This window comes from Mustela lutreola, chromosome 7, assembly GCF_030435805.1.
Source record: "Mustela lutreola isolate mMusLut2 chromosome 7, mMusLut2.pri, whole genome shotgun sequence".
NCBI classification, from domain to species: domain Eukaryota; kingdom Metazoa; phylum Chordata; class Mammalia; order Carnivora; family Mustelidae; genus Mustela; species Mustela lutreola.
This window is the reverse complement of record NC_081296.1, coordinates 17,705,237-17,732,528: the sequence shown is the minus strand read 5'-3', so window position 1 is coordinate 17,732,528 and position 27,292 is coordinate 17,705,237.

Genomic DNA, 27,292 nt, shown 5'->3' with positions numbered 1-27,292 from the left:
TTATTGCACCTCATTAATAGCTCTTTTGATTTCAACTTGGTTAGATTTTAGTTCTTTTATTTCTCCAGAAAGGGCTTTTATATCTCTGGAGAGGGTTTCTCTAATATCTTCCATGCCTTTTTCAAGCCCATCTAGAACCCTGAGAGTTGTCATTCTGAACTCTAGTTCTGTCATATTACCAATGTCTGTTTTTATTAGGTCCCTAGCTTTGGTACTGCTTCTTGTTCTTTTTCTTGCAGTGAGTTTTTCCACCTTGTCATTTTGAGCATATAAGAATATACAAAGGAGCAATTAAATGCTAAAAGGATGGTAAAGACCCCTGGAAAATTTGCTTTAACCAAATCAGAAGAGACCCCAAGTTGTGGGAGAACGAAAGGGGATAAAAAATAAGTTCAAGGGGAAAAAATGCTTTAAAAAAAAAGAAAACAAGGAAAAAATATTAAAAAAGAAAAAAAATATATATATATATATACTAGACTTGTGACTAGAACAGGGTCACTCTCTTAATTTTGGGAGTATTTTGGTCTCTTAGAGGAAACTACCTCCCAAGGTTTTTAAAGCATGAAAGACATATAAGAGTAGGCACAATGAAGGGATGGAATAAACCTATAAAAATGAGGAAAAAAATTTAATTTCTAAAACATAAGTTGATAGAGCAAGTTGGTTGGGACAATAATGAAAAATAAACTGGAGAGAATTTTCTCAGGCTGGACACTAGAACAATCTTGGAGGTAGATGTAGGGTATATTTTGATCTATTAGGAGAAGTTATACCCCAAATGTTTTAGAAGAAAAAACCGTACATTTAAAAAAATATATAGTTAGATACAATGGAGGATAAAATATGACTATAATAATGACGGTTCAAAATAGATGATTATTTTTTAAGGTATTTTAAAAATAAACTAGTTTAAAAAAAATCATTCAAAGAGGAAAGGGTAAAAGTTAAAAAATATATTATCCGAAGAAAAAAGGAAAAATATATTACTGCAAGACTAAAGAATCATTGGGAGAAAGCCATGAATTCCTTGTTTTGCTTTCTCCTCCTCTGGAATTCCACTGTTCTCCTTAGTAAGTGAAGTTGATCTTGGCTGGGTTTCTTGTTGGTCTTCTGGGGAAGGGGCCTGTTGTATTGATTATCAAGTGTCTTTGCCCGAGATGGACTTGTCCTGCCCTTACCTGGGGTAGGGCTAAGTAATCCAGAAGCTTTTGTTCCCTGAAGGCTTTCCGTGGAGTTCTGGATGATGGAATGATAATGGCGGTCTCACAATCCGGCCCAGAGGAGTGGAGAGCTCAGGGCCCCACTCCTCAGGGCACCCTCAGAGAAAAGTGCTTAATCACTCCCATCTTCCCGGCCTCTGGCCATGCTTGGAGAAAAGCACTCTGTCATTCGCTCTTGGAGAAAAGTCATTGGTCATTCTCATCTCCCTGGCCTCTGGCCATGCTTGGAGAAAAGAGCTCAATTACTCCCATCTCCCTTGCCCTTGGCCATGCTCCAAGCTCACCCTGCCTATGCCTGGTTCAAAGTAACCCTGGGTTGAGAGCTCACTCCTCAGCTTTGTCTCTGTAGCCAGCTTCCCCACTCTAATACCTGTGAGTTCTGTGACACTCAGATACCCCTGGTCCTTCTCTGACCCTGAGACACCTGGGGCTATGCTGACCCCACTTAGGCTTCACTCTGGTTTAGCCTCTGGGGTGATATCCCTCATTGGATCAAACTTTTAAAAAGTCTTGATTTTCTGCTCCATTGCTCCACCACTTGCCGGGAGCTGGCCCCTCCCCCCACGGTCTAACTTCCCGTTTTTTGGGTTCACTTTTCTGCCGGTTCTACCTTTCAGAAAGTGATCAATTTTCTGTTTTTAGAATTGTTGCTCTCCTTCTCTTTGATCTCCCATTAGATTTGTAGGTGTTTGCAATGGTTAGATAAGCTATCTAGCTGATCTCCTGCTACCTGAAGTCGCCTCAGCCTGCTACTTCTCTGCCACCTTGAATCCTTCCACAGAATATGTGGTTTTTATTGTGTTTATGTGTATTCTTTCTGTACCCAGTTAGGTGAGTATTTTTATTATGAAAGGGTGTTGAATTTTGTCAAATGCCTTTTCTGCATATATTGAGTTGATCATATGAGATTTTATTAATCATTCTATTAATATCATGCATCAAATTTACTGATATGTGCTGGTGAATTCAGTTTTGTAGCATTTTGTAGAGAATTTTAACATTTTTATTTATCAGGGATATTATCCAGTAGTTCTTTTTGTTGTTGATTTTTTTTTTTTTTTTGTAGTGCTCCTGTCTGGTTTTGATATCAAGATAATGCTGGCTTTGTAAAATGTGCCTCAGAGTATTTCAACCTCTTCAACTTTTTGGGAAGGGTTTTAAAAGTGTTTGTATTATTTCTTCTTAAAGTGTTTGGTAGAATTCACTGTGGAAATCATCTGACTCTGGACTTTTATTTGTTAGAAGTCTTTTATCATGGATTCAATCTCCTTACCCCTTATTGGTCTGTTCACATTTTTTATGTCCTTATGATTCAGTCTTGATAGGTTGTATGTGCCTAGGAATTTGTCCATTTCCTCTAGGCTTTTGATTCGCTAGCATTTAACTGTCTTTTATCCTTTATTTTTCTGTGGTATCTGTGATAATGTCTCCTTTTTCATTTCTGATTTTATTGAGTCTTCTCTCTTTTTTCTGTTAGTCTAGCTGTTTTTTTTTTAATTTATCATTACCAAGTCTAACTTTATTTACCATTTAATAAAAACTTTCTACTTTTTAAATTCTATATTTAATTTATTTCTGCCCTCATTTTTATTTTTTTCCTTCATTTTGCTACTTTTAAGTTTACTTTGTTCTCTTTGTAGTTTTTGTGAGCTGTTATATTAAGTTCTTTATTTGAAATCTTTTTTAATATACATTTATAGCTACAAAATTTCCTTTTATAACTTTTTGCTGCTTCTCATAATTTTTTGATATATATATTTTTTTCTCAAGATGTATTTTTATTCCCACTTTGTCTTCTTTTTTTGATTTTTTGTTTGTTTAAAACTGTGTATGTCTGTGTGTTTGTAAATTTTCCAAATTTCCTTCTGTATTGATTTCTAGTTTCATATTATTTTGGCTGGAAATATACTCAATATGCTTTCTATATTATTGATTTTGGGGGGACTCTTGTTTTGTGGTTTAAAATGTGATCTATCCTAGAAAATTTTCCACGTGTGTTTGAGAAGAATATTTATTATGATAGTATTAAATGGAATATCCTGTAAATATGTTTGGTTCATTTGACATAGTTCTTGTTTGTTTTTTTTGTTTTGTTTGTTTGTTTGTTTGAGAGAGCCGGGCAGAGAAAATGAGCAAGAGGTAAGGGCAGAGACAGAGTGAGAAGACCCCCTCCTGAGCAGGGAGCCCAATGTGGGACTCTATCTCAGAACCCTGGGATCATGATCTGATCCAAAGGCAAAGGGTTAACTGACTGAGCCACCCATTTGTCCAGGCATAGTGTTTAAATTCACTATTTTCTTATTGATTTTCTGTCTGGATGATCTATCCATAGGTAAGAGTGGGATATTATTGTCCCCAGATATTATGGTATTGCTATTTATTTCTCCTTTTTGTTTTTTTAGTATTTGTTTTATATATTGGTGGCTCAATATTAGGTACATGATATTTACAATTACTGTATTGATGAAATGATGACACTTTGCTTATAGTATAATGACCTTCTTTGACTCCTGTGGTGATTTTTAGCTTATATAAACCCTATTTTGTCTGTTATAGTTAATGCTACTCTTGTTTTCTTTTGTTATCTTTAGCTTGGAATATCTTTTTCCATCGCTTTACTCTCTGTCCATGTGTGTCCTTAAAGCTAAAGTGATTCTTTTATACGCAACATATTGTTGGATCTTGTGATTTTTGTTTGTTTTTTTTAATCAATTCTAGCTTTGTATGTGTTCCAACTGGATGATTCCATTCACTTACAGTTAAAGTAATTATTGATAGGTAAGGACTTAACTTTTGCCTTTCATTCTTTTGATATTTCATGATTTATTTAAATTTTAGTTAATATATAGTGTAATATTAGTTTCAGGAGTAGAATTTAGTAATTCGCCATTTACATATAACATTCAATGCTGATCACAAGTGACCTCCTAATAATTATTACTGACTTAGCCCATTCCCCTGCCCATCTCCCCTCCAGAAACAGTTTGTTACGTATAGTTAAGTGTAAAATGGTTTGCCTTCCCCTCCCTTTTTCTTTTAAATTTTTTTCTTTCCCCAGTGTTTATCTGTTTTGTTTCGCTGTTAATTGCTCTTCTGTAGATGCTCTGCTCTTTATTTCCTGTATTGTTCTCTTTGTAATCTAATGACTTTTTGTGGCAGTGCGTTTTAACTTCTTTATCAAAATCTTTTGTGTATCGACTACATATTTTTTTATATTTAGCATTAAGCTTATATAAAATACGTTAGTTATAACATTCCATTTTATGTTGAAAACAACTGAATTTCAATAGTGTACAGAAAATTTATACTTCTATAACAACAGGTTATTGATGTTTTTACATTTTTGATCATTTTTATATTGTACTTTCAGTAACAAATGATTGCAGTTATAGTTATTTTTAATAGGCTTGTTTTTTTTAACTTTTAAACTAGACTAGTAAATGATTTATATATCACCATTACAATATTAGAGAATCTGGTTTTGACTATACATTTACCTTTATCCATCCATGCATCCATGTTGCCAACTTGATGACATCACCATCCCCAAATCTTCAGTAAGTGTTACTTTATATTTATCTTTTTTTTTTTTTTAAGATTTTGTTTATTTGACAGAGGGAGAGAGAGAGCTCAATTTGGCAGAGTGGCAGGCAGAGGAAGATTGAGTGGTAGGCTTATTACCCAGCAGTGAGCCCAATGCAGGTATTAATCCCAGGACTCTGGGATCATGACCTGAGCTAAAGGCAGCTGCTTAACCTATTGAGTCACCCAGGGACCCCTAAATTTTACTTTAGTTAATATATGACCATTTTTTATTTCTACTAATAGACATATCAATTTTATTGCTTTTAATATTAAAGTCTTCTCCTTAACATCATTATCATCTATTTCTTTTTCAATTTTATAAGTGTTGTTTACATTTGTGGTGGTAAGTATGTAATTCATGTATGTGGTGGTATGTAAGTAATTCAAATATGAATTTTAAACTCTAGATCATATGCTGCATTGTGGCAGATATTTGTCTTATTCATCCCACCCACAAAAAGTTAGTACTAAATAAGTCTTTGTTGATTGACTGAATGAATTAAGTGTTCTGACACTAGCATGGCTGACCAAACCAGAGATAAAGGAGAAAATATAATGATTGTCAAATGGGTGAACCTGAGATAAAAAGACACTTTTAGCTTCGTTAGTTTGATATACACTCCGGATAACATTCCAATTTTGCATGGATTTTTGGAAAGCAAACAACTCCTCTCCTAAATAATAAATTTATTAATTGCCTTCCTTATGAGTCCTGACAGCAGTCAGCTTTGTGGGTTTCTGATTCCATTCCAAGAGGTTGAATGTCTGTTTGATTTATGTAATAGCTAACAGCGTCATGGGGAAAGACTTGTAGGATAAAATTTCTTAAAGATGGGAACACAGATGGTTTCCTATGGACTGTGAGATGGGTGTTAATGAAAATGCATTGAGCAGTAAGGGAAGGGCAGCTCACAACCATAAGAAAGGTGCCCTGTGTTTTTGCTTTGTTTTGTTTTGTTTTACAAACAGATACCATTTCCCCTCCCCAAGGAAATTTTCAAATTTACTTTGCTCTAACAACCACAAATACTTAGGACATTATGAACACAATAGGGGCATTAAAGGATAAAAATTAACAAAAAGTTAAGTAAATGTTAAGTGTTTATCATTATTTCAGCCATGTTTTTCTATGCTTAACTGCTCAAAGAAATTACACAGTCTGGTTTCTAAATATTCTACCAGGCTGTTAAACTAATGCAAAGGGTTTTATGGAATTTTCTATAACACCATCTAGATTTTCTACATTGGCTGTCACTCCTGAAAATTCTCAGTTTATAAATGTGCATGCATTGAAACAGCATATATTTACATTATAGTTAATACTCACTGGTTATTTACCTGGTTTATTACTGTATTTTAATCCTTTCTAATTGTTCACTTTCTTCCATGTTTCCCCCTTATTTCTACAAATGTCAATCCATCACATGTTATGTAAAGTGAAACAAAGAGGAACAGCTGTTAGTAGAAAGGATTAATAGGTGATTTGATGTTACTCTGTGAGATACTGGGCCTTGGTTTACGGGGCTCTATGTTCACGTCCTGGGTTCAACCTGCCAGGACGAACTAAGCAGACACAGCCACAACCCACAGCAGCGTGCATGGCCTAGGATGGCACTCTATGCACACTACCATCTCCCAGTGTAGGCAACAATTGGCCTTTTGCTCTGGCGCTCAGGCGGACTCAGAGACTAGGCCAGTGCCTTCACCACAGAAGAGGAGAGGCAACAGGATACTTGCACACCGCCCGTGCACTGGGATGGGGAGCTGTGGGGAACTTACCTCACTCCTTCCCCGGACACCCCGTGCCTCCGCGAACGCTTCCACATCCTGGAGGAGGACAGCATCTAACTGCCCGTTCCTCCTGGAGCTGTTTCTGCGAGTTCAGGGCCGGGCGCCTGGTGGCAAGCCCACGTCTGCCCTATGGACATGTGGCCCATGAGCTGCTGTCCCCCTGGGCCCAGAGGCACAGGACAGGCCTGCCTTCTGCTCAAACTACTTCAGAATGGAGCACGCGCCCCTGCCCTAGTCCTCTCGTGTCCCTTAGCAGCCAGGCTTCCATATCTCCACACAAGGAGCGGGTGACACTTGTCTTGCCACTGGCCCGCTGTCCCCAACAGGGCAGGCTCTGCTGCTTCACTACCGTTTCCCGACAGCAAGGCCAACGGCTCCTTCTCTTCTCCCGGTTCGGCATGCTGCACCTTCCCTAGACATGCTCCTGGGGAGTGCAGTGACAGACGTGTCCCTATTTAAGGCTCTTTCCATAGGCGCAACCAAGCATCTCTCTCAGGCAAAGCGGATGCCCGGGCAAAGAGGATTTCGCTCCATGCCGGTAAATTACACCGTGCTATGGAGACTAGCTCAGGCAAGCAGCAACAGCATCCCACAGACCCGACTCTGATTTCCCCAAGAATGCTGTGCTTTCCCAGAGGGGATGCCCGGGCAAAGAGGCTTTCGCTCTATGCGGGTTTCTCCCACCATGAGAGTGGACTCAGGGAAGCAGCAGCAGCCAGCAGAACCGACTCTGATTTCTCAGCAAATGCTGTCCTTTCGCAAAGGCTTTGGGCTTGGAGCCAACACCACTTCGCCGCTGCTTCCTCAGCAAGGCTTTGGGCGTTCGATCTGTCCCGTCAGGGTAGAAGTGCTGCGGGAGAGCTAATTCCTCCTTGGCTTTGCTTTACCGGGCTCCATTTTCGCATCCTGGGATCAAACTACCAGCCAAAATAAGCAGACACAGTCACAACCCTGCAGCAGCGTGCGTGGCCTAGGATGGCACTCTATGCCCACTACCATCTCCTGGCGTAGGCGAGGCGTGGCATTTTGATCTGGTGCTCACGTGGAATAGGGGACTAGGCGAGTGCCTTCCTCACAAAAGAGGAGAGGCGACAGGATCCCTGCACACCGCCCGTGCACTAGGATGGGGAGTAGTGGTGGACTGTCCTCACTCCTTCCCGGGACAACCCGTGCCTCCGCGAATGCTTCCACATCATGGAGGAGGACGGTTACTGATGGTCCGTTCTTTCAGGGAGCTACATCTGCCAGTTCAGTGTAGGCGCCTAGTGGCAAGCACATGTCTGCACAAGTGACAAGTGGCCAAGGAGCTGCTGCCCCTTGGGCCCAGGGGCCCAGGACAGGCATGCCTTCTGCCCAGACTCCTTCCTCACAGTGGAGCAAGCGCCCTTGCCCTAGTCGTCCCCACGTCTCTCCTTAGCAGCCAGGTTTCCGTCTCTCCGCACAGGGAGCGGGTGACACATGTCTTGCCACCGGCCCGCTGTTCCTGACAGGACCGACTCTCCTGCTTCAAGACCGTTTCTGAAAACAAGGCTAACAGCTCCTTCTCGTCTCCCGGGGCAGCCTGCTGCACCTTCCCCAGACATGCTCCTGGGGAGCGCAGTGACAGAGGTGTCCCTTTCCTTAAAGCTCTTCCCACAAGCGCAACCAAGCATCTCTCTCAGGCAGAGGGGATGCCGGTCAATGAGGATTTCGCTCCATGCGGGTTTATTATACCGTGCTGTGGAGACTAGCTCAGGCAAACAGCAGCAGCATCCCACAGACCCAACTCTGATTTCCCAAAGTATGCTGTGCTTTGCCAGAGGGGATGCCAGGGCAAAGAGGCTTTCGTTCTATGAGGGTTTCACCCACCGTGCTGTGAATACTAGACTAAGGCAGGCAGCAAGAGCAGCCCACAGAACCGACTCTGATTTCCCAGCGACTGCTATGCTTTCACAATAGTTTTGATCTTGGCGCGAACCGCTTCGCTGCTGCTTCCTCAGGAAGGATTTGGGCGTTCGCTCTGTCGCGTCAGGGAAGAAGAGCTATGGAAGAGCTGGTGCCTCTTGGGCCTTGCTTTCCGGGCTCCATGTTCGCGCCCTGGGTTCACCCTGCCAGGACGAACTAAGCAGACACAGCCACAACCCGCAGCAGCGTGCGTGACCTAGGATGGCACTCTATGCACAGTACCATCTTCTGGCGTAGGCAAGGCTTGGCCTTTTGCTCTGTTGCTCAGGCTGTTTCGGAGACTAGGCCAGTGCCTTCCCCACAGTAGAGGAGAGAGGACAGGATCCCTGCACACCGCACGTGCACAGGGATGAGGTGTTGTGGGAGAGTGTTGCCACTCCTTCCCCAGCATACCCCTTGCTACGGACAACGCTGCCACATCTTGGAGGAAGAGGGCATCTGACTTCCGTTTCTCCAGGAAGTTGTTTCATCGAGTTCGGGGTATGGTGCCTGGTGGCAAGCACAAGCCTGCCGTACGGACAGGTGGCCAAGGAGATGATGTCTCTGTGGGACCAGAGCACAGGACAGGCCTCCCTTCCGCACAGAGTCCTTCCTCAGAGTAGAGCACGCGCGCCTGCCCTAGTCGTTCCCTCGTATCTCCTCATGAACCAGGCTTCATTCTCTCCGCACAGGGAGCAGGTGACACTTGTCTTGCCACCCACCTGCTGTTCCTGCCATGGCAGGTTCTTCTGCTTCGCGACTGTCTCCCGACAAAAATGCCAACGGCTCCTTCACCCAGGAAGCATGCTGCACCTTCCCCAGACATGCTCTTGGGGAGTGCAGTGACAGACGTGTCCCTTTCCTTAAGGCCCTTTCCAGATGTGCAACCACGCTTCTCTCTCAGGCAGATGGGATGCTAGGGCAAGGAGAATTTCGCTCCATGCGGGTTTCTTCCACTATGCTGCGGAGACTAGCTCAGGGAAGCAGCAGCCGCATCCCACAAACACGATTCTGATTTCTCCACAAATACTGCGCTCTCCCAGAGGGGAGCACACACAAAGAGGCTTTCACTCTATGCGGGTTTCTTTCACCGTGAGACTGGGCTCAGGCAAGCAGCAGCAGCCAGCAGAACCGACTCTGATATCTCAGCAAATGCTGTACTTTTGCAAAGGGTTTGAGCTTGGAGCCAACAGCACTTCACCGCTGATTCCTCAGCAATGCTTTGGGCGATCGCTCTGTCGCGTCAGGGAAGAAGAGCTGCAGGAGAACTGGTTTCTCTTTGGCTTTGCTTTCCCGGGCTCCATTTTCGCGTCCTGGGTTCTGTCATGGCAAAATAAGCAGACACAGCCTCCACCCTGCAGCAGCGTGCGTGGCCTAGGATGGCACTCTATGCCCACTACAATCTCCTGGCGTAAGTGAGGCTTGACCTTTTACTCTGGCGCTCAGGTGGACTCGGGGACGTGGCCAGTGCCTTTTCCACAGGAGAGGAGAGGTGACAGGATCCCTGCACACCGCCCATGCACTGTGATGGGGAGCTGTGGGGGGCTGTCCCCTCTCCTTTCCCGGACTCCCCGTGCCTCCGCGAACGCTTCCACATCCTGGAGGAGGACGGCATCTATCTGCCCGTTCCTCCTGGAGCTGTTTCTGCGAGTTCAGGGCCGAGCGCCTGGTAGCAAACCCACTTCTGCCCTATTGACAGGTGGTCTTGAGCTAATGTCCCCTTGGTCCCAGAAGCACAGGACAGGCCTGCTTTCTGCTCAGACTCCTTCCTCAGAGTGGAGCACGCGCCCCTGCCCTAGTCGTCCTCTCGTGTCTCCTTAGCAGCCAGGCTCACATTTCTCTGCACAGGTAGAGGGTGAAACTTTTCTTGCCACTGACACGCTGTTCCTCACAGGCCCGACTGTCCTGCTTCGCGACCGTTTCTGGACAATAACACCAAAGGCTCCTTCTTTTGTCCCGAGGCGGCCTTCTGCACATTCCCCAGACATGCTCCTGGGGAGCGCAGTGACAGACGTGTCCCTTTCCTTAAGGCTCTTTCCAAAGGCGCATCCACGCTTCTCTCTCGGGCAGTGGGGCTGCCGGGGCAAAGAGGATTTCGCTCCATGCGGGTTTATTACACCGTGCTGTGGAGACCTTCTCAGGCAAGCAGCAGTATCCCACAGACCTGACTCTGATTTCCCAAAGAATGCGGTGCTTTCCCAGAGGGAACGCCCAGGCAAAGAGTCTTTCGCTCTATGTGGGTTTCTCCCACCGTGCTGCGAAAAGCACAGCATTCTACACAGCACTTTGTAATAAACCCTCATGGAGCGAAATACTCTTTTTCAGGCATCTCTTATGCCTGCACGAGAAGCCTGGTTGCGCCTGAGGAAACAGCCTTAAGGAAAGGGACACATCTGTCACTGCACTCCCCAGGAGCATGCATGTCTGGGAAGGGGCAGCACGACGCTCTGGGGGAAGGGAATGTGCCGTTGTCCTTATTGTCGGGAAAAGGTTGCGAAGCAGGAGATCCTGCAATGTCAGGAACAGCAGGCGGGTGGCAAGACATGTGTCACCCGCTCCCTGTATGGAGAGAAGGAAGCCTGGCTGCTAAGAAGACACGAGCGAACAACTAGAGCAGGCACGCGTGCTCCACTCTGAGGACGGAGTCTGGGCAGAAGGCAGGCCTCTCCTGTGCCTCTGGGCCCAAGGGGCAGCAGCTCCTTGGCCACCTGTCCATAGGGCAGAAGTGGGCTTGCACCAGGCGCCCGGTCCTGAACTCGCAGAAACAACTCCTGGAGGAACGGGCAATCATATGCTGCCTTCCTCCAGGATGTGGCAGCATTGGCGGAGGCAGCGGGTGCCCCAGGAAGAGGGACAGTTACCAATTACTCCCCATCGCAGGGCGCGGGCGGTGTGCAGTGATCCTGTCCCGTCTCCTCTCGGCTGAAGAAGGCACTAGCCTAGTCCCCTGTCCACCTGAATGCTAGAGCAAAAGGGCAGGCCGTGCCTACGCTGGGAGATAGCATTGTGAGCAGAGTGCCATCCCAGGCCACGCACGCTGCTGCAGGGTCGAGGCTGTGTCTGCTTATTTCGAATTGAGGGGTGAACCCAGGACGCGAACATGGAGCCCGGGAAAGCAAGGCCCAAGAGGCACTAACTCTCCCGCAGCACTTCTTCCCTGACGAGACTGAGGCTTTCTGAGGAAGCAGCGGCGAAGTGAGGTTCACTCCAAGCCCAAAACTTCTATGAAAGCACAGCATTCGCTGAGAAATCAGAGTCGGATTTGCGGGCTGCTGCTGCTGCTTGCCTGAGACCAGTTCACAGTGGGAGATACCTGCATACAGCGAAAGCCTCTTTTCCCCAGGCATCTCCTCTGGGAAAGCACAGCATTTGTTGGGAAATCAGAATCGTGTTTGTGGGATGCTGCTGCTGCTTGCCTGCGCTAGTCTCCACAGCACGGTGGAAAAAACCCGCATGGAGCGAAATTCTCCTTGCCCTAGCATCCCCTCTGTCTGAGAGAGAAGCGTGGTTGCACATCTGGAAATGCCCTTAAGGAAAGGGACACGTCTTTCACCATGCTCCCCACGAGCAATTCTGGGGAAGGCGCAGCACACCGCCCCGGGAGAAGAGACGGTTCCGGTGGCCTTGTTGTCGGGAGACAGTCTCGATGCAGGAGAGCCTACCCTGCTAGGAACAGCGAATTGATGGCAATAAAAGTGTCACCCACTCCCTGTGCGGAGAGACAAGCCTGGCTCCTAAGGAGACACAAGGGGACGACTAGGGTAGGCACGAGTGCTCCACACAGAGGAAGGTGTCTGGGCAGAAGGCAGGCCTGTACTGTGCCTCTGGTCCTAAGGGGACAGCATCTCCTTGGCCACCTGTTCCTAGGGCAGACTTGGGCTTGCCACCAGTAGCCATAACTGGAACTCGCAGAAACAGCTCCCTGGAGAAATGGGCAGTCAGATGCCATCTTCCTCCAAGATGTGGCAGCGTTGTCGGTGGCAGGAAGTGTGCTGGGGAAGGAGTGGGTACAGTCCCCCACAACTTCACATCCCAGTGCACGGGCGGTGTGCAGGGATCCTGTTGCCTCTCCTCTCCTGTGAGGAAGGCACTGGCCTAGATCCCAAGTCCGCCTGAGCGCCAGAGCAAAAGGCCAAGCCTTGCCTACGCCAGGAGATGGAAGTTGGCAGAGTGCCACCTTAGGACACGCATGCTGCTGCAGGGTTGACTGTGTCTGTTTAGTTTGGGTTGGCAGGTGGAACCCGGGGCGTGAACATGGAGCCCGGGAAAGCATCGCCAAGGAGGCACCAGCTCTCCAGGGCTCTTCTTCCATGACGGAACAGAGCTAACGCCCAAAGCCATGCTGAGGAAGCAGCAGAGAAGTGCAGTTCGTGCCAAGCTGAAAACCTCTGCGAAAGCATAGCATTGGCTGGGAAATCGGAGTCGGTTCTGTGGGCTGTTCTTGCTTCTTGCCTTAGCCTAGTATTCGCAGCATGGTGGGAAAAATCCGCATAGAGCAAAAGCCTCTTTGCCCAGGCATCCCCTCTGGGAAAGCACAGCTTTCTTTGGGATATCAGAGTCAGGTCTGTGGGATGTTGCTGCTGCTTGCCTGAGCTAGTCTCCACAGCACGGTGTAATAAACCGGCATGGAGCAAAATCCTCTTTGCCCAGGCATCCCCTCTGCCTGAGAGAGATGCTTGGTTGCTCCTGTGGGAAGAGCCTTAAGGAAAGGGACAAGTCTGTCACTTCGCTCCCCAGGAGCATGTCTGGGGAAGGTGCAGCATGCTTCACGGGAGAAGAGAAGGAGCCGTTGGCCTTATTGTCGGGAAAAGGTCACGAAGCATGAGAGCCGGCACTGTCAGGAAGAGTGGGCCGGTGGCAAGACAAGTGTAACCCGCTTCCTGTGCGGGGAGACCAACGCCTGGCTGCTAAGGAGACATGAAGATACGACGAGGGCAGGGGCGCGTGCTCCACTGTGAGGAAGGCATCTGGGCAGAAAGCTGGCCTGTCTTGTGCCTCTGGGCCCAAGGGGACAGCTGCTACTTGGCCACCTGTCCATAGGGCAGAAGTGGGCTTGCTTCCAGGTGCCCCGCCCTGAACTCACAGTAACAGCTCCAGGAGGAACGGGCAGTCAGAAGCCGTCTTCCTTCAGGATGTGGTAGCGTTTGCGGAGGCAGTGGGTGTCCCGGGGAAGGAGGAACAGTTACTCCCCATCCCAGGGCGCGGGTGGTGTACATTGATCCTGTCGCGTCTCTTCTCGGCTGGAGAAAGCACTGGCCTAGTCCCCTGTCCACCTGAACGCCAGAGCAAAAGGGCAGACCTTGCCTACACTGGGAGATGGCATTGTGAGCACAGTGCCATCGTAGGCCATGCACGCTGCTGCAGGGTGGAGGCTGTGTATGCTTATTTCACCTTGGCAGTTTGAATCCAGTACGCGACCATGGAGCCGGGAAAGCAAGGCCCAAGAGGCACCAACTCTCCCGCAACTCTCTTCCCTGACACGAATGAAGCCTTGCTGAGGAAACAGAGGCGAAGTGCTGTTCGCTCCAAGCCCAAAGCCTCTGCGAAAGCACAGCATTCGCTGAGAAATGAGAGTTGGATCTGCTGGCTGCTGCTGCTTCTTGCCGGAGCCCAGTCTCACTGTGGGAGAAACCCCTCATACAGCCAAATCCTCTTTTCCCCGGGCATCTCCTCTGGGAAAGCACAGCATTTGTTGGGAAATCAGAATCGTGTTTTTGGGATGCTGCTGCTGCTCGCCTGAGCTAGTCTCCGCAGCACGTTAGCTGAATCCCACATGGAGCAAAATTCTTTTTTCCCTAGCATCCCCGCTCTGCCTGAGCGAGAAGAGTGGTTGCACATCTGCAAAGGGCCTTAAGGAAAGGGACAAATCTGTCACTGAGCCCCCCAGGAACAAGTCTGAGGAAGGTGAAGCATGCCGCCCTGGGAGAAGAGAAGGTGCCGTTGGCCCTGTTGTCATGAAACAGTCGCGAAGCAGGAGAGTCTGCCCCGGTAGGAAAAGTGGGCCGGTGGCAAGACAAGTGTCACACACTCTCTGTGTGGAGAATTGGAAACCTGTCTGAGAGGAAGACACAAGGGGCCGAATAGGTAGGGGTGCGTGCTCCACTCTGAGGAGCAGAAGGCATGCCTGTGCTGTGCCCCTGGGCTCAAGGGAAAAGCAGCTCCTTGGCCACCTGTCCCTTCTGCAGATGGGCTTGAGCGCCAGAGCAAAAGGCCTAGCGTTTCCTACACTGGGAGATTGTAGAGTGCATAGAGTGCCATCCTAGGCCATGCAGGGTTGTGAATGTTTCTGCTTATTTCGGCTTGGCACGGTGAACCCAGGACGCATACATGGAGCCCAGGAAAGCAAGGCCTAAGAGGCACCAGCTCTCCCACCGCTCTTCATTTCTGACGGGACAGAGCAAACGCCCAAAGCGTTGCTGAAGAAGCAGCAGCGAAGTGCGGTTCGCAGCAAGCTGAACACCTCTGCGAAAGCATAGCCATCGCTGGGAAATCAGAGTCATTTCTCTGGGCTGCTCTTGCTGGTTGCCTTACCTTAGTATTCTCAGCATATTGGGAGAAACCCGCATAGAGCAAAAGCCTCTTTGCCTGGGCATCCCCTCTGGGAAAGCACAGCATTCTTGGGGAAATCAGAGTCGGGTCTGTGGGATGCAGCTGCTGCTTGTCTGAGTTTGTCTCCAAAGCACGGTGTAATACACCCGCATGGAGCGAAATCCTCTTTGTCCGGCATCCCCTCGGCCTGGGAGAGAAGCGTGGTTATGCCTGTGGAAACAGCCTTAAGGAAAGGGAGTCGTCTGTCACTGCACTCCCCAGGAGCATGTCTGGGGAAGGCACAGCACGCCGCCCCGGGAGAAGAGAAGGAGCCGTTGGCCTTACTGTCGGGAAACGGTCATGAAGCAGGAGAGCCTGCCATGGCAGGAGCAGCGGGTGTGTGGCAAGAAAAGTGTGACCACAGTCTTTGATGACACTTTTGAGTCAAGGCTCATCTACTCTACAGATGAGACTACTCTGTAAAATTTTTAAAGGCAACATGTTTAAAGGCAACATCATGAAAGAATATTTGGTGGATTGCTTTGGTTTTCTATTCATGGTATCAGATGAGTTTAAGGGAGCATAATCCAATAAAAAGCTTAAAACTACTTTTAAAAAATAAGAAAAAAAACCATTTTAATATCTTTGCTTCTGTGGTTCCTGCAAATGAAACTACAAGAAAAGGCTGAGAACATTTTCCTTTTTTCTGTTTGTTTTTCTTCAATTTGGACCTCCTCCTTAGGTCTCTGATCAAAGAATGCTTACACAGACTCTGTAGTGTAGAAAGGACAAAATATCATATTACAAAATATTCTATTCCTATCCTTTTGTATACCCAGAACAATAAGTTAATATATGTGCTGCCAAAGGAGCACACCACAGCAATAAGTTAAATGAAGATTGTACTGGGAAGATAAAACAATTAATCCATAAAATGAGTGGGTTTTGAATGGGACATGAAGGGAGGACTTGTGAGTTAGGAAAAAATATATATATATATATAAAACGACGAAATGAAGGTTTAATTAAAGCAAAACAACTATGCTTTATTCCTGAAATATATTAAAATGATGATATGGAAATACCTTGCCTATTACTTAATATCTCACAGAGTAACATCAAATCACCTATTAATCCTTTCTACTAAGAGCTGTTCCTCTTTGTTTCACTTTACATAACATGTGATTGATTGACATTTGTAGAAATAAGGGGGAAACATGGAAGAAAGTGAACAATTAGAAAGGATTAAAATACAGTAATAAACCAGGTAAATAACCAGTGAGTATTAACTATAATGTAAATATATGCTGTTTCAATGCATGCACATTTATAAACTGAGAATTTTCAGGAGTGACAGCCAATGTAGAAAATCTAGATGGTGTTATAGAAAATTCCATAAAACACTTTGCATTAGTTTAACAGCCTGGTAGAATATTTAGAAACCAGACTGTGTAATTTCTTTGAGCAGTTAAGCATAGAAAAACATGGCTGAAATAATGATAAACACTTAACATTTACTACCTTTGCTGTATCCCACATATCTTGAACACTTTTGTTTTCATTATCATTAGTTTCCCTGAATTTTTTCAATACTTCTTTAATTTCCTGGTTGACCAATTCATTTTTTAGAAGGATGCTGTTTAGCCTCCATGTATTTGTGTTCTAGTTTGAGAGCATTGTGGTCTGAGAATATGCAGGGGATGATCCCAATCGTTTGATAATGATTGAGATCTGATTTATGACCCAGGATGTGGTCTATTCTGGAGAATGTTCCATGTGCACTAGAGAAGAATGTGTATCTGTTATTTTGGGATGGAGTCTGTTGAATATACCTGTGTTGTCCATCTTGTCCAGTGTGTCATTTAAGGCCTTTTTCCTTGTTGATCTGTTGCTTGGATGATCTGTCCATTTCAATGAGGGGAGTGTTAATTCCCCTACTATTATTTTATTATTGTCGATGTGTTTCTTTGATTTTGTTATTAATTGGTTTATGTAGTTGGCTGCTCCCATGTTAAGGACATAGATATTTAAAATTGTCAGGTCTTCTTGTTGGACAGACCCTTTGAGTATGATATAGTGTCCTTCCTGATCTCTCATTATAGTCTTTGGCTTAAAATCTAATTGATCTGATATAAGGATTGCCACCCCAGCTTTCTTCTGATGTCCATTAGCATGGTAAATTGTTTTCCACCCCCTCTCATTCAATCTGGGGGGTATCTTCGGGTCTATGATGAGTTTCATGGGCAGCATATTGACGGGTTTTGCTTTTTATCCATTCTGATACCCTGTGTCTTTTGATTGGTACATTTAGGCCCTTTACATTCAGGATAACTATTGAGAGATATGAATTTAGTGGCATTGTATTGCCTATAATGTGACTGTTACTGTATATTGTTTCTGTTCCTTTCTGATCTACTACTTTTAGGCTCTCTCTTTGCTTAGAGGACCCCTTTCAATATTTCCTGGAGAGTTGGTTTGGTGTTTGCAAATTCTTTCAGCTTTTGTTTGTCCTGATAGCTTTTTAATCTCTCCTTCTATTTTCAATGATAGCCTAGCTGGATATAGTATTCTTGGCTGCATGTTTTTCTCACTTAACACTCTGAATATATCATGCCAGTTCTTTCTGGCCTGCCAGGTCTCTGTGGATAAGTCTGCTGCCAGTCAAATGTTTTTACTGTTGTACAATACAGACTTCTTTTCCCAGGGTGCTTTCAGGATTTTCCCTTTGTCATTAACAGTTGTAAATTTTACTATCAGGTTGCAGGGTGTGGATCTATTTTGATTGATTTTGAGGGTCATTCTTTGCATCTCCTGGATTTTGATGTATGTTCCCTTTGCCATATTAGGGAAATTCTCTACAAAAATTATCTCCAATATACCTTCTGCTCCCCTCTCTCTCTTTCTTCTTCTTCTGGGATCCCAATTATTCTAATGTTGTGTCGTCTTATAGTTTCACTTATCTCTTAAATTCTCTCCTCGTTGTCCAGTATTTGTTTGTCTCTCTTTTTTGCTCAGCTTCTTTATTCTCCATCATTTGGTCTTCTATATCACTAATTCTTTTACCTCATTTATCCTAGCAGTAAGAACTTCCATTTTTTATTGCACCTCATTAATAGCTCTTTTGATTTCAACTTGGTTAGATTTTAGTTCTTTTATTTCTCCAGAAAGGGCTTTTATATCTCTGGAGAGGGTTTCTCTAATATCTTCCATGCCTTTTTCAAGCCCATCTAGAACCCTGAGAGTTGTCATTCTGAACTCTAGTTCTGTCATATTACCAATGTCTGTTTTTATTAGGTCCCTAGCTTTGGTACTGCTTCTTGTTCTTTTTCTTGCAGTGAGTTTTTCCACCTTGTCATTTTGAGCATATAAGAATATACAAAGGAGCAATTAAATGCTAAAAGGATGGTAAAGACCCCTGGAAAATTTGCTTTAACCAAATCAGAAGAGACCCCAAGTTGTGGGAGAACGAAAGGGGATAAAAAATAAGTTCAAGGGGAAAAAATGCTTTAAAAAAAAAGAAAACAAGGAAAAAATATTAAAAAAGAAAAAAAATATATATATATATACTAGACTTGTGACTAGAACAGGGTCACTCTCTTAATTTTGGGAGTATTTTGGTCTCTTAGAGGAAACTACCTCCCAAGGTTTTTAAAGCATGAAAGACATATAAGAGTAGGCACAATGAAGGGATGGAATAAACCTATAAAAATGAGGAAAAAAATTTAATTTCTAAAACATAAGTTGATAGAGCAAGTTGGTTGGGACAATAATGAAAAATAAACTGGAGAGAATTTTCTCAGGCTGGACACTAGAACAATCTTGGAGGTAGATGTAGGGTATATTTTGATCTATTAGGAGAAGTTATACCCCAAATGTTTTAGAAGAAAAAACCGTACATTTAAAAAAATATATAGTTAGATACAATGGAGGATAAAATATGACTATAATAATGACGGTTCAAAATAGATGATTATTTTTTAAGGTATTTTAAAAATAAACTAGTTTAAAAAAAATCATTCAAAGAGGAAAGGGTAAAAGTTAAAAAATATATTATCCGAAGAAAAAAGGAAAAATATATTACTGCAAGACTAAAGAATCATTGGGAGAAAGCCATGAATTCCTTGTTTTGCTTTCTCCTCCTCTGGAATTCCACTGTTCTCCTTAGTAAGTGAAGTTGATCTTGGCTGGGTTTCTTGTTGGTCTTCTGGGGAAGGGGCCTGTTGTATTGATTATCAAGTGTCTTTGCCCGAGATGGACTTGTCCTGCCCTTACCTGGGGTAGGGCTAAGTAATCCAGAAGCTTTTGTTCCCTGAAGGCTTTCCGTGGAGTTCTGGATGATGGAATGATAATGGCGGTCTCACAATCCGGCCCAGAGGAGTGGAGAGCTCAGGGCCCCACTCCTCAGGGCACCCTCAGAGAAAAGTGCTTAATCACTCCCATCTTCCCGGCCTCTGGCCATGCTTGGAGAAAAGCACTCTGTCATTCGCTCTTGGAGAAAAGTCATTGGTCATTCTCATCTCCCTGGCCTCTGGCCATGCTTGGAGAAAAGAGCTCAATTACTCCCATCTCCCTTGCCCTTGGCCATGCTCCAAGCTCACCCTGCCTATGCCTGGTTCAAAGTAACCCTGGGTTGAGAGCTCACTCCTCAGCTTTGTCTCTGTAGCCAGCTTCCCCACTCTAATACCTGTGAGTTCTGTGACACTCAGATACCCCTGGTCCTTCTCTGACCCTGAGACACCTGGGGCTATGCTGACCCCACTTAGGCTTCACTCTGGTTTAGCCTCTGGGGTGATATCCCTCATTGGATCAAACTTTTAAAAAGTCTTGATTTTCTGCTCCATTGCTCCACCACTTGCCGGGAGCTGGCCCCTCCCCCCACGGTCTAACTTCCCGTTTTTTGGGTTCACTTTTCTGCCGGTTCTACCTTTCAGAAAGTGATCAATTTTCTGTTTTTAGAATTGTTGCTCTCCTTCTCTTTGATCTCCCATTAGATTTGTAGGTGTTTGCAATGGTTAGATAAGCTATCTAGCTGATCTCCTGCTACCTGAAGTCGCCTCAGCCTGCTACTTCTCTGCCACCTTGAATCCTTCCACAGAATATGTGGTTTTTATTGTGTTTATGTGTATTCTTTCTGTACCCAGTTAGGTGAGTATTTTTATTATGAAAGGGTGTTGAATTTTGTCAAATGCCTTTTCTGCATATATTGAGTTGATCATATGAGATTTTATTAATCATTCTATTAATATCATGCATCAAATTTACTGATATGTGCTGGTGAATTCAGTTTTGTAGCATTTTGTAGAGAATTTTAACATTTTTATTTATCAGGGATATTATCCAGTAGTTCTTTTTGTTGTTGATTTTTTTTTTTTTTTGTAGTGCTCCTGTCTGGTTTTGATATCAAGATAATGCTGGCTTTGTAAAATGTGCCTCAGAGTATTTCAACCTCTTCAACTTTTTGGGAAGGGTTTTAAAAGTGTTTGTATTATTTCTTCTTAAAGTGTTTGGTAGAATTCACTGTGGAAATCATCTGACTCTGGACTTTTATTTGTTAGAAGTCTTTTATCATGGATTCAATCTCCTTACCCCTTATTGGTCTGTTCACATTTTTTATGTCCTTATGATTCAGTCTTGATAGGTTGTATGTGCCTAGGAATTTGTCCATTTCCTCTAGGCTTTTGATTCGCTAGCATTTAACTGTCTTTTATCCTTTATTTTTCTGTGGTATCTGTGATAATGTCTCCTTTTTCATTTCTGATTTTATTGAGTCTTCTCTCTTTTTTCTGTTAGTCTAGCTGTTTTTTTTTTAATTTATCATTACCAAGTCTAACTTTATTTACCATTTAATAAAAACTTTCTACTTTTTTAATTCTATATTTAATTTATTTCTGCCCTCATTTTTATTTTTTTCCTTCATTTTGCTACTTTTAAGTTTACTTTGTTCTCTTTGTAGTTTTTGTGAGCTGTTATATTAAGTTCTTTATTTGAAATCTTTTTTAATATACATTTATAGCTACAAAATTTCCTTTTATAACTTTTTGCTGCTTCTCATAATTTTTTGATATATATATTTTTTTCTCAAGATGTATTTTTATTCCCACTTTGTCTTCTTTTTTTGATTTTTTGTTTGTTTAAAACTGTGTATGTCTGTGTGTTTGTAAATTTTCCAAATTTCCTTCTGTATTGATTTCTAGTTTCATATTATTTTGGCTGGAAATATACTCAATATGCTTTCTATATTATTGATTTTGGGGGGACTCTTGTTTTGTGGTTTAAAATGTGATCTATCCTAGAAAATTTTCCACGTGTGTTTGAGAAGAATATTTATTATGATAGTATTAAATGGAATATCCTGTAAATATGTTTGGTTCATTTGACATAGTTCTTGTTTGTTTTTTTTGTTTTGTTTGTTTGTTTGTTTGAGAGAGCCGGGCAGAGAAAATGAGCAAGAGGTAAGGGCAGAGACAGAGTGAGAAGACCCCCTCCTGAGCAGGGAGCCCAATGTGGGACTCTATCTCAGAACCCTGGGATCATGATCTGATCCAAAGGCAAAGGGTTAACTGACTGAGCCACCCATTTGTCCAGGCATAGTGTTTAAATTCACTATTTTCTTATTGATTTTCTGTCTGGATGATCTATCCATAGGTAAGAGTGGGATATTATTGTCCCCAGATATTATGGTATTGCTATTTATTTCTCCTTTTTGTTTTTTTAGTATTTGTTTTATATATTGGTGGCTCAATATTAGGTACATGATATTTACAATTACTGTATTGATGAAATGATGACACTTTGCTTATAGTATAATGACCTTCTTTGACTCCTGTGGTGATTTTTAGCTTATATAAACCCTATTTTGTCTGTTATAGTTAATGCTACTCTTGTTTTCTTTTGTTATCTTTAGCTTGGAATATCTTTTTCCATCGCTTTACTCTCTGTCCATGTGTGTCCTTAAAGCTAAAGTGATTCTTTTATACGCAACATATTGTTGGATCTTGTGATTTTTGTTTGTTTTTTTTAATCAATTCTAGCTTTGTATGTGTTCCAACTGGATGATTCCATTCACTTACAGTTAAAGTAATTATTGATAGGTAAGGACTTAACTTTTGCCTTTCATTCTTTTGATATTTCATGATTTATTTAAATTTTAGTTAATATATAGTGTAATATTAGTTTCAGGAGTAGAATTTAGTAATTCGCCATTTACATATAACATTCAATGCTGATCACAAGTGACCTCCTAATAATTATTACTGACTTAGCCCATTCCCCTGCCCATCTCCCCTCCAGAAACAGTTTGTTACGTATAGTTAAGTGTAAAATGGTTTGCCTTCCCCTCCCTTTTTCTTTTAAATTTTTTTCTTTCCCCAGTGTTTATCTGTTTTGTTTCGCTGTTAATTGCTCTTCTGTAGATGCTCTGCTCTTTATTTCCTGTATTGTTCTCTTTGTAATCTAATGACTTTTTGTGGCAGTGCGTTTTAACTTCTTTATCAAAATCTTTTGTGTATCGACTACATATTTTTTTATATTTAGCATTAAGCTTATATAAAATACGTTAGTTATAACATTCCATTTTATGTTGAAAACAACTGAATTTCAATAGTGTACAGAAAATTTATACTTCTATAACAACAGGTTATTGATGTTTTTACATTTTTGATCATTTTTATATTGTACTTTCAGTAACAAATGATTGCAGTTATAGTTATTTTTAATAGGCTTGTTTTTTTTAACTTTTAAACTAGACTAGTAAATGATTTATATATCACCATTACAATATTAGAGAATCTGGTTTTGACTATACATTTACCTTTATCCATCCATGCATCCATGTTGCCAACTTGATGACATCACCATCCCCAAATCTTCAGTAAGTGTTACTTTATATTTATCTTTTTTTTTTTTTTAAGATTTTGTTTATTTGACAGAGGGAGAGAGAGAGCTCAATTTGGCAGAGTGGCAGGCAGAGGAAGATTGAGTGGTAGGCTTATTACCCAGCAGTGAGCCCAATGCAGGTATTAATCCCAGGACTCTGGGATCATGACCTGAGCTAAAGGCAGCTGCTTAACCTATTGAGTCACCCAGGGACCCCTAAATTTTACTTTAGTTAATATATGACCATTTTTTATTTCTACTAATAGACATATCAATTTTATTGCTTTTAATATTAAAGTCTTCTCCTTAACATCATTATCATCTATTTCTTTTTCAATTTTATAAGTGTTGTTTACATTTGTGGTGGTAAGTATGTAATTCATGTATGTGGTGGTATGTAAGTAATTCAAATATGAATTTTAAACTCTAGATCATATGCTGCATTGTGGCAGATATTTGTCTTATTCATCCCACCCACAAAAAGTTAGTACTAAATAAGTCTTTGTTGATTGACTGAATGAATTAAGTGTTCTGACACTAGCATGGCTGACCAAACCAGAGATAAAGGAGAAAATATAATGATTGTCAAATGGGTGAACCTGAGATAAAAAGACACTTTTAGCTTCGTTAGTTTGATATACACTCCGGATAACATTCCAATTTTGCATGGATTTTTGGAAAGCAAACAACTCCTCTCCTAAATAATAAATTTATTAATTGCCTTCCTTATGAGTCCTGACAGCAGTCAGCTTTGTGGGTTTCTGATTCCATTCCAAGAGGTTGAATGTCTGTTTGATTTATGTAATAGCTAACAGCGTCATGGGGAAAGACTTGTAGGATAAAATTTCTTAAAGATGGGAACACAGATGGTTTCCTATGGACTGTGAGATGGGTGTTAATGAAAATGCATTGAGCAGTAAGGGAAGGGCAGCTCACAACCATAAGAAAGGTGCCCTGTGTTTTTGCTTTGTTTTGTTTTGTTTTACAAACAGATACCATTTCCCCTCCCCAAGGAAATTTTCAAATTTACTTTGCTCTAACAACCACAAATACTTAGGACATTATGAACACAATAGGGGCATTAAAGGATAAAAATTAACAAAAAGTTAAGTAAATGTTAAGTGTTTATCATTATTTCAGCCATGTTTTTCTATGCTTAACTGCTCAAAGAAATTACACAGTCTGGTTTCTAAATATTCTACCAGGCTGTTAAACTAATGCAAAGGGTTTTATGGAATTTTCTATAACACCATCTAGATTTTCTACATTGGCTGTCACTCCTGAAAATTCTCAGTTTATAAATGTGCATGCATTGAAACAGCATATATTTACATTATAGTTAATACTCACTGGTTATTTACCTGGTTTATTACTGTATTTTAATCCTTTCTAATTGTTCACTTTCTTCCATGTTTCCCCCTTATTTCTACAAATGTCAATCCATCACATGTTATGTAAAGTGAAACAAAGAGGAACAGCTGTTAGTAGAAAGGATTAATAGGTGATTTGATGTTACTCTGTGAGATACTGGGCCTTGGTTTACGGGGCTCTATGTTCACGTCCTGGGTTCAACCTGCCAGGACGAACTAAGCAGACACAGCCACAACCCACAGCAGCGTGCATGGCCTAGGATGGCACTCTATGCACACTACCATCTCCCAGTGTAGGCAACAATTGGCCTTTTGCTCTGGCGCTCAGGCGGACTCAGAGACTAGGCCAGTGCCTTCACCACAGAAGAGGAGAGGCAACAGGATACTTGCACACCGCCCGTGCACTGGGATGGGGAGCTGTGGGGAACTTACCTCACTCCTTCCCCGGACACCCCGTGCCTCCGCGAACGCTTCCACATCCTGGAGGAGGACAGCATCTAACTGCCCGTTCCTCCTGGAGCTGTTTCTGCGAGTTCAGGGCCGGGCGCCTGGTGGCAAGCCCACGTCTGCCCTATGGACATGTGGCCCATGAGCTGCTGTCCCCCTGGGCCCAGAGGCACAGGACAGGCCTGCCTTCTGCTCAAACTACTTCAGAATGGAGCACGCGCCCCTGCCCTAGTCCTCTCGTGTCCCTTAGCAGCCAGGCTTCCATATCTCCACACAAGGAGCGGGTGACACTTGTCTTGCCACTGGCCCGCTGTCCCCAACAGGGCAGGCTCTGCTGCTTCACTACCGTTTCCCGACAGCAAGGCCAACGGCTCCTTCTCTTCTCCCGGTTCGGCATGCTGCACCTTCCCTAGACATGCTCCTGGGGAGTGCAGTGACAGACGTGTCCCTATTTAAGGCTCTTTCCATAGGCGCAACCAAGCATCTCTCTCAGGCAAAGCGGATGCCCGGGCAAAGAGGATTTCGCTCCATGCCGGTAAATTACACCGTGCTATGGAGACTAGCTCAGGCAAGCAGCAACAGCATCCCACAGACCCGACTCTGATTTCCCCAAGAATGCTGTGCTTTCCCAGAGGGGATGCCCGGGCAAAGAGGCTTTCGCTCTATGCGGGTTTCTCCCACCATGAGAGTGGACTCAGGGAAGCAGCAGCAGCCAGCAGAACCGACTCTGATTTCTCAGCAAATGCTGTCCTTTCGCAAAGGCTTTGGGCTTGGAGCCAACACCACTTCGCCGCTGCTTCCTCAGCAAGGCTTTGGGCGTTCGATCTGTCCCGTCAGGGTAGAAGTGCTGCGGGAGAGCTAATTCCTCCTTGGCTTTGCTTTACCGGGCTCCATTTTCGCATCCTGGGATCAAACTACCAGCCAAAATAAGCAGACACAGTCACAACCCTGCAGCAGCGTGCGTGGCCTAGGATGGCACTCTATGCCCACTACCATCTCCTGGCGTAGGCGAGGCGTGGCATTTTGATCTGGTGCTCACGTGGAATAGGGGACTAGGCGAGTGCCTTCCTCACAAAAGAGGAGAGGCGACAGGATCCCTGCACACCGCCCGTGCACTAGGATGGGGAGTAGTGGTGGACTGTCCTCACTCCTTCCCGGGACAACCCGTGCCTCCGCGAATGCTTCCACATCATGGAGGAGGACGGTTACTGATGGTCCGTTCTTTCAGGGAGCTACATCTGCCAGTTCAGTGTAGGCGCCTAGTGGCAAGCACATGTCTGCACAAGTGACAAGTGGCCAAGGAGCTGCTGCCCCTTGGGCCCAGGGGCCCAGGACAGGCATGCCTTCTGCCCAGACTCCTTCCTCACAGTGGAGCAAGCGCCCTTGCCCTAGTCGTCCCCACGTCTCTCCTTAGCAGCCAGGTTTCCGTCTCTCCGCACAGGGAGCGGGTGACACATGTCTTGCCACCGGCCCGCTGTTCCTGACAGGACCGACTCTCCTGCTTCAAGACCGTTTCTGAAAACAAGGCTAACAGCTCCTTCTCGTCTCCCGGGGCAGCCTGCTGCACCTTCCCCAGACATGCTCCTGGGGAGCGCAGTGACAGAGGTGTCCCTTTCCTTAAAGCTCTTCCCACAAGCGCAACCAAGCATCTCTCTCAGGCAGAGGGGATGCCGGTCAATGAGGATTTCGCTCCATGCGGGTTTATTATACCGTGCTGTGGAGACTAGCTCAGGCAAACAGCAGCAGCATCCCACAGACCCAACTCTGATTTCCCAAAGTATGCTGTGCTTTGCCAGAGGGGATGCCAGGGCAAAGAGGCTTTCGTTCTATGAGGGTTTCACCCACCGTGCTGTGAATACTAGACTAAGGCAGGCAGCAAGAGCAGCCCACAGAACCGACTCTGATTTCCCAGCGACTGCTATGCTTTCACAATAGTTTTGATCTTGGCGCGAACCGCTTCGCTGCTGCTTCCTCAGGAAGGATTTGGGCGTTCGCTCTGTCGCGTCAGGGAAGAAGAGCTATGGAAGAGCTGGTGCCTCTTGGGCCTTGCTTTCCGGGCTCCATGTTCGCGCCCTGGGTTCACCCTGCCAGGACGAACTAAGCAGACACAGCCACAACCCGCAGCAGCGTGCGTGACCTAGGATGGCACTCTATGCACAGTACCATCTTCTGGCGTAGGCAAGGCTTGGCCTTTTGCTCTGTTGCTCAGGCTGTTTCGGAGACTAGGCCAGTGCCTTCCCCACAGTAGAGGAGAGAGGACAGGATCCCTGCACACCGCACGTGCACAGGGATGAGGTGTTGTGGGAGAGTGTTGCCACTCCTTCCCCAGCATACCCCTTGCTACGGACAACGCTGCCACATCTTGGAGGAAGAGGGCATCTGACTTCCGTTTCTCCAGGAAGTTGTTTCATCGAGTTCGGGGTATGGTGCCTGGTGGCAAGCACAAGCCTGCCGTACGGACAGGTGGCCAAGGAGATGATGTCTCTGTGGGACCAGAGCACAGGACAGGCCTCCCTTCCGCACAGAGTCCTTCCTCAGAGTAGAGCACGCGCG